Here is an 8,636-nt window from a genome sequence, read left to right on the forward strand (position 1 = left end):
CACCGATCACGTTTATGAAATATGCAACTTAGAAATATATAAAATGGGGATAAAGTGTGTGCCATTTGTTCCAGGTTAGTGTTTTAGATCAAAGGTGAGACAAGAACTAAAAAGCATCTAGAAAGATCTAGTGTAAATGAATTACAAATGGAAGAGCCACACAGCTTGGGTGTTCTTGATTCTTCAGCCAGCATTGATGTTGCACATCTTGTATGCCAGGCTGCATGCCAGTACAGATGGGACCCTTCCTGGAAGGGCACAGATTCCCACCGCACTCATTTCCTCCCTCAGCCCTGTACTTAACCTCTGGCTGTGGTCCAAACCGGTGAGTTCCAGCCCCATAACAGCCTTCGTTTTGTTGCTGGATACAGAAAAAGCCCACACTACCTACCCATGGATTGATCACTATATCACACCTTGAACATCAGCTTTGAGCAGAGCAGAGGCCCTGGTGGGAGGAACAGAAGGCATAGAACACAGAATGCATATGGTGTAGGGTTTCCCCTAAAAACAAGACCCAAAGTGAAATAAGCAGAAAATGGCAGAGGACATGCAATGTTCCCTGATCCTTGCATATGTAAGTTGTTTTGTGTATGTGTCTATTAAGTGTGCATACCTCATGATCTGTTGTTCTTTGCATCGTGACCAGTTGTAGATATCTGTTGTGTCTCTCTCTGCTGCACAAAGAAGTTTCTTTGATGATGGATGAGACTACACCCATCTGCGAGTATAAGGATAAATATTTAGAATGAATTTGGGAATTAGACTGGTTTGGGAAGCTGACGCTAGCAGGTTTTCCTTTACGGCCCATAATGTCACCACCCGGGGGCAGTTAGGAAGAAGGGATAGAAAGACTGTAAGTGCCAGAGGACCAAGATGCCTGCTGCGAGGTAGTGTCTTCTATACATGACAGGAATTTACGTCCTGGAAACCTTAACAAAATGTCATCCAAACAAGATCTACACAGTAGCAACATCATGTGATCTACCAATGTAGAGGAGGGAAACCTCACAAGGCCCCACCCCTAGATAAAGGGCTATAGGCAAACTATGGCTGCTGAGAGAGAGAGAATTGGTCTTCATCAGGGAGGAGCCTCCTAAGAGGTTATCCAATCCCAAATTTTCAGCCCTACACACATATACATGTGAGCAACAGTAAACTGACTCAGGAGGGTGTGTGTGTAACAATAATAAAGAAGAGGTCAAGGCCTTCTTTTTTGCGCTTCCCATGCCCCCGCCCCTCTCTGTCTTCTCTACCCTGGGAGCAGCTCTCTTGCCTTGGCCCCTCACCCCTGAAAATGTATGCCTGCTCCAGGTTCATCTCCACCCGCTCCTTGGTCAGGAGCACCTCTCAGCTGCTGAACCGTCCACTGTCTGCAGTGGAGCTGAACCCACAGACACGGAGAGACGAGGCCCTCAGCAGCTTGGCTGTCCCTCGTCCTTTGACCTCACTCGTCCCTAGCCGCAGCTTCCAAACCAGTGTCATATCCAGGGACATCGACACAGCCGCCAAGTTCATTGGGGCTGGGGCTGCTACTGTTGGGGTGGCTGGCTCTAGGGCTAGGATTGGAACTGTTTTGGGAGCCTCATCATTGGTTATGCCAGGAACCCTTCTCTGAAGCAACAGCTCTTCTCCTACGCCATTCTGGGCTTTGCCCTCTCAGAGGCCATGGGGCTCTTTTGCCTAATGGTGTCCTTTCTCATCCTCTTTGCAATGTGATGCAGCTGTCTCCAATTCACCTCCCGTAGTTCTTTTGTGTCCTGTCTGCCCTGTGTGTTCCTTTTCCTGTACCTCCCCAGGAAGTCTGGGGAAAGTGATTGGCTCAGGGTTTGACAGAGAGAAGACAAATAAATACTGTATTAATAAGAAAACAAAAAACAAAAAAAAAGAGGTAGATAATTTGAGAGGAAATGGGGGATACAGGAGAAGATGGAATGAAAATAATTTAAATACAGTACTCATGTGGACATTTTCTAAAACAAAAAAAATTAAAAAAATAAACAAAGGTTATCTTTTTCAAAAAAAAAAAGACAATATGCACAAAAGGGATATGTCCGTTCAGAGAAGAGAGGGACTTCATTACCTGTGCATCAGAAAGAGACAGCGTTTCTGATTGGCCAGGAAGAAGTGGCAGGCACGACAGTGGGGAGGCCTCTGCAGAGACTCGGAGCAGTGAGGAACCTTGAGTGGTCAATCGTCCAGTGCTCCATTACACTCACTGGGAAAGCCAAGTATAGATTTGGGAACTTGACCAAGAGTGCTATGCTTGGCATGGCAGACAGGAGAGTGTGGAGCACATTTGTCTAGAGAAATACCTTCACATTTAACTCCCTTTGTAACAGAGTTGAGAGGTCGGACTTTCAGGAAATAATTAGTGTAGGAGGGCACTGTCATCATAAAATAATATGATAATAATAACAAGAGCTCTGTCACTGGAACGGTCTGAGCATAAGAAGCAGCAGTCATCTCCTTCTTCCCCTCTGTCTGAAGTGTCCCCTTGTCTTGTGATGTCTTCTTCCTTGTCATGGTCCTGGAAAAAGACATATAAGATGCAGCCTCTGGCTCTTTGAGTTCCCAGCTTCCAGAACTACTGGCAGAATGGTTTATCTGATCTGTTGAATTATGTGAAAGTATCAATTACTTAGCACACTAAGACTCAAGCTTGCAGCCCAAACAGTAGCCAGGAAATGACCCGACTACAGTCTCCTATAGGTAGAAGACTAAGGAACAAATGAAAAGGACAAGCAAGAGAAATGAGAGAAGGCAGACATGTGGAGAAAAAAATACATTTAAAGCAAAAACCTTTTGCACACAGAGAAGCCCATGTTTTTAAATTACACCACAAAATCCCAAAAGCAAAATAATGAAAACCCGTGGCGAGGAGGCGGTTGCAAAACTAGGAAAAACCCAGACACTTCCAAAAAGGTGAAGTAGGTAAGATTCCAAGATTTCAGGAAATTTGTTTTTCAGAGCATACTGCCATCTTCCCCAACAGGGCTATAGATTTCCTAGCAGGTATCCAAGAGGCAGTGCGTTGGGCGTGAGTTTACTCACTGAATGTAGTGTTCCTATATCACAGCAGCAATATTAAGTTAGTGAATAACTGATCCCAGACAAGTGGGCTTTAGAGCTGAACAATGCACAACACCTCTCCCAAGGGCGGCCAGTGCTGAACCGCACCATGACAGCTACTCACGGAGGAGCTGTGATGTGCAAACCTCCATAAACCCCATCTCCAATCAGAAGCCACCAGCTTTGTTGAAATTTAATGATGTTCAAAGATAGGATGTGCCCACACATGACAGAGGCATTGTTTTCTCTCCGCCAGCCTACCGTATGTTAAAAGCATCTATTAAAATGTGTCTGCAGTGGAAGGCACCCAACACACTGTCATTAATTTAAGGAAATAAAATTGCACCATATGAAGGGTTATCATAAGGAAGACGGTGACCAGCTGCTCACCATCTCCTCTGGGTTGGAATAAGAGAAAGTGGGAGTGAGTTCAATTTGAAATTGAATCCAAGTGGGAACTTGACAGAAGGAAGGAAGCATTATCTCCAAGACGGAGAAACAGTGGAGCCACCTAAGTGCCTAAGAGCCTGGAGAGGGGCAGGGAGGGAAGGCTTCTGTCAGTCCACTGTACAGCGGGGCTTTACTGCTTCTTCCAGTAAATCAGTGAAGCAGGATGTGGGTTATCAGAGGTCCCGTGACATCCAGAGTACCTCTGCCTGGTCACTCAGGACTTACCAAGTCTCAACAAATGGGCAGGATCCTCTGAAATTCTGTCTGTGGAAAAACTAACTTAGACACTAAATGATAAGAAACCTAGTTTATGTTAGTGACTCTCAGATTCTGCTTTCTCTCAGACACCTCTGTTTCACTCTCATTTTTTAGGCACCCAGAGCCACTGTCTCCATTACAATGTGTTCTTAACAAATAATTTATATGGGCCATTTGCTGCCTAGTATGAATTTAAATCACTTCTTATCTCCCTTCCAGTTGCATTCTTACAGGAGCTGCAAATCCCACAGGGAAACCAAGAACCTGCTTTTTTGGCTGAGAAATTCCAAATCATCAGCAAAGGTTGAGGGATATATTTTCTGACTGAGAAATATATAGACCCTGAAACCGCCCCAAATAGGAGGCAATTGGGGCTATGCAAGGCCATGTGTCAAGGGTTTGGTCACCTGCCTGTGATTCTATTAAAAGATGCCAGAATCCCTAGGAGGTGAGACTAAAGATTTAGAGGGAAGGAGTTAAGTCAGTACAGACATGCCCCTGTGGGAGGAACTCCTAGCCACTGGACAGTGAGTGAATAATTCTCTCTCTCTCTCTCTCTCTCTCTCTCTCTCTCTCTCTCTCTCTCTCTCTCTCTCTCTCTCTCTCTCTCTCTCTCCCCAGCCCCTGTGGAGTGAGCAGCTCTACTTCCCCAAGCTCCCCCATGGTTTCTCTGCTAAACTATTTTCTCTCACAAAAGGAAGCCCCCAAATGAGAAGGCCAAGAGTCTATGGATTGAAATTTCTGAAACCATGAGCCAAAATAAACCTTTCTTCTCCAGAAGCTGTATATCCCAGAAACTTTGACACAGTGGGAGAAAACAGATGGACACACTCTACCTTTCTCTTGGGGTTCTTTGATTATATTACTCCCCCATTTCAACAGAGATATCATTAAAAAGGAAAGGAAATCAGAACTCGCCCTGAATGAGCAAAAATGAATTGGCCTACAACACTAACATAGCAGAAAAAGTCTTGGGAATTAAATATTTCTGATTATGCAAATGTTAGTCATAATCCTAGAAGGCTATAAGGAAAATATGCAAATATACAAACTGTTAGTGGAGAAAAGTTGATGTGCTAGAGTTTTTCAGAGGAAGGAGAGGGGTTAGAGTTGGTTGAATTAGGGAAGAATACTTGAGGGGATGGTATTTGGCAAATACTAGGATGGTTGGTGATAAAGACTATTTAAAATTTAACAGAACCTGACTAATTATGGCAGGCAGTATGTGTAAAGCATCAGTAAGGAAAGTTGGCCCAGGGAGCAAGAGAGAGAGTTAAGGGGTTCACACACAAGGGGAAGCAGGGGGGAAACTTGCCAAAGCCATACCTTAGTTGGTCCCGAATGCCCACCAGAGTCAGGGCTTCATACATCACTCAGAAAACAAGGGCGACTAGAAATTTTTAAAAATGAAGCCACTCAGGTCTCACAGATCAGAGAGCTCACCGTCTCTGTTTTACCTTCGTACGGTGTGCTTGTTCCCACTTTCCCCTCCCTGGAGCCTCACCTCCATGACAGGATTCCACAGAAGCCTGGGTGACCACAGTGACACCCTCTGCCCCCCAGCCACACACCACACCTTTTTCTTTTCTTAAAATCACACGCTCCCTTTGGGTCTGGAACAGAAGCGATTCCAATAGAAAAGACAGACGGAGAAACGCTCTGAATAACAATCCTTGGCATATAGATTGACTTTTTTCTTAAATTGGGGGATGTTTGGCCTGAAAACCTGGCATGGTACTCATGTTGAGGATGCTGGTAACAAATGAAAGAAACTGCAGAGTAGTGAAGGAAACGGGGGGGTGAATAAATTAGTTCCTCAGTTAGGCACAACCCTAGGGGACTGTTTTCCTGATACCTCCAAGCAGGACACCAAGGGCCCTCTGTCCTTCCTGGCAACTTGGCAGCAAGCATGAACCCAGTCTCCAGACCAGCACACATCGAATGCAGTCAGAGTTCCAGGGACAATTTGGTTCCCCTCCATATCAAAGCAGCATTCCTTTCATCTTCAAGTATTATAAAGTTGGTTGGCAATAATTTTACTCCCCCGCTGACAATCCATGTCCAAATTTCAGCCTCACTGGAATTGGCTGTGATCTATATGCTCTTACAGGGAAAAGAAAGAAAAATGAAAGAAAGCAAACACAGGCCACCCCCACCGAACTCCAGCTCTTTTAATGGACAAGTTGACAGAGTCTTTAGCCAGCCTCTCTCCAGGGCCATGCCATAATTGCAGGCTGGGAAGGAGAGTTGTGTTTCATGTGATTAGAGAGTGTTTGTGCTTCTGTCCATTAGGAACAAAGAGGAGCAAGCGTTTTTCAAGAACTGGATGCCAAACATCATTCACCAGGGAATTCTACTCAATTACTTGCAAAATAATCTCCAAGATGGTCATTTCATCATTAAAATATTCTTGGTCAGAGCTGATTTTGAGAGGTGGCACTTTGAAAATTACGTGGTTGGTTTAACATCATCCTCTCCTAAAATGGTACCCACCTCTCCCCACTCCCACCGTGTTCCGCATCATCAACTCAGGCGCTCACTGTTTTTTGCTTGCCCAGACACTAATGAAGACACACTGTGAGATTTTCTAGTAGCTCCTTTCCCTCTTACATCAGATAAATCCTTCAACTAAGGGGTGGGGGGAAAGGTGAAACAAAAAGCGCCCTGGGGAGGTGAGGAGAGAGGGGTGAAAGTCAGTAGAGCTGCTCAGTGTTGGCAGACATTTCAAGGGGACTGCCTAGAGGGGTGACTTCTCTTTGCTGAAAGCAATGACTCTGTCACTTGACATTGGTGGTGCACTCACTCAGGAAATCCAAAAGGCTGTGGGAAACTGGAGAAATCAACCTCCATCATGCGTGCAAAAGCTCAGTGCATCTGAGCCAGGAGCTGTCCAGTAAAACATCCTGACCACTGTTGACCCCTTCAAGGATTATGTCTTCAATGATCCCTTACACCAAAGCCCCTTTAAATATCTCATCTTCTCTTCAACAGCTAATCCAAAATCTTCACCTGGAAAATGTAACTGGGATTTGAGTTCCTCAGTTAGCTTTGTGTCTCTCCCCCTCTCCAAAGCCTGGCTTTATTTGTGGGACCACCAGAGCCCAGATTCTCTTCAATGGTGTTTCTTTTGAGAGAAAAACTTAGGGTTGCAAGACTCAGTGAGGCCAATAACAGACGACTTTAGAAAATGAGCCAGGGTGCATCATGGGAGTCCAGTGCAGGGAGAACATATGAGGTACTTTTCTGTCACAATGATAAATGCCATGAAAGAGTTTTGGCTTATGGTTCCAGAGGGTTAGAGTCCATAATGGCAGAGCAAAAACTTGGTGGCAGGAGCAGGAGCTGAAATTTCACATCTTAAACTGCAAATACAGAGCAGAGAAAGCAAACTAGAAACGGCTCAATACTTTTAGTCTCTAGAGCTGCCTCCGTTGACACACTTCCTTCAACAAGGCCACACTTCCTAACCTCCTCGAACAGTGCTACCACTGGAAACCAAGCATTTAGTTGCCCAGTTCGATAGGGGCTAGCCATCCAAACCACCATAAATAGGCATGCTACTCCTTAGATATCAGCTGTCAGATATTTTATCTCCATATAAGGAAATGAATAAGGGCTTTTCATTATAGGAGAACTGAAATTAGTATATGGAATAGAAGGCCTAAAGAAGGGGCTGCTTTCCTATACATCCTAAAAATCATCAAGGAGAGACAGAGATGAGGAGGTGGGCTCTGTGTGGAGGAGGGGTGCACATGCGCACATTTTTGTATGTTGGAAAGATCCTATACTGAAAGGTGCTCATGAATCAAATTAATACAGCCTTTTCTGTGTCTGGGAATTGGTATATAAATAAAAAGCTTCTGTGGAATTTATGTTCTCCCTAAGCATGGAAATTAGATTACCAGCCCCATAGATGTCCCAGACAGATCAGATAGGAAAGATATGAAACAGTCCTTATTTTATAGCTATTAGGAAAATATGGATTTTTTTTCTGGTATATTTATACATACCCCCTCTCAATTCTCACCAAATCCATGTATATGCACACACATGCACGTGTGTACGCACACACACACACACACACACACACACACACACACTTTATTCTACCCAACAACTTTGCTTTGATCTTTCCCAATTATCATGCAGAGCCCATAGTGTTTATTTTCTTCTTTCAAATGTTTTTGTAAATCTGTGCCATCTCTGCATTTAACATTACCTGATATCCCTGACAAAACCACATACCTACCCTCTGGCTTATTACTACATGTCTTTCAGATCTTGGTTCCTTGACACATGATGGAAGAAGATTCTGGGGGCAAAGAAACCTCATGCGTAATGCTGAGGGGTGCAAGAGTCTGGGCCAGAGTGACCAAATCACATTTATTGTTCCCCCTAAAACATGAGTTTCTCAATGCTATGGGGTGTTGTAGAATATTAAAGATGTGATACATTTGTTTATGCTATGGAATATTTGTTTAATGATACAAAGATATAGTGCATTCTTTTAGATTGTGTTTGCTTAACTCTATGAAGCTGTGTTACTGTGTCTGCCTAACACATCTGATTGGTCTAATAAGGAGCTGAACAGCCAATAGCTAGGCAGAAGAAGGGATAGCTGGGGTTGGAAGGCAGAATGAACAAAAAAGAGGAGAAATCAGGGAAGAGAAGATCAAGGAGTGAGAAAAGGAGGAGAAGAGGATGTTATGGACCAGCCACACAGCCACGCAGCCATGCAGCCACACAGCCACGCAGCCACGCAGCCACACAACCACACAGCCACACAGCCACGCAGCCACGCAGCCACACAGCCACGCAGCCATGCAGCTACACAGCCACACAGCCACGCAGCCACA

At 44.6% G+C, this 8,636-nt stretch overlaps 1 pseudogene; it reads left to right on the forward strand.

Annotated features, from left to right (window-relative positions):
* Positions 1–1,212: 1,212 nt before the first annotated feature.
* On the forward strand, positions 1,213–1,888 carry LOC142858432 (ATP synthase F(0) complex subunit C2, mitochondrial pseudogene; annotated as a pseudogene).
* The last annotated feature ends 6,748 nt before the right edge of the window (positions 1,889–8,636 follow it).

Source organism: Microtus pennsylvanicus, chromosome 10 (genome assembly GCF_037038515.1).
Source record: "Microtus pennsylvanicus isolate mMicPen1 chromosome 10, mMicPen1.hap1, whole genome shotgun sequence".
Classification (NCBI taxonomy): domain Eukaryota; kingdom Metazoa; phylum Chordata; class Mammalia; order Rodentia; family Cricetidae; genus Microtus; species Microtus pennsylvanicus.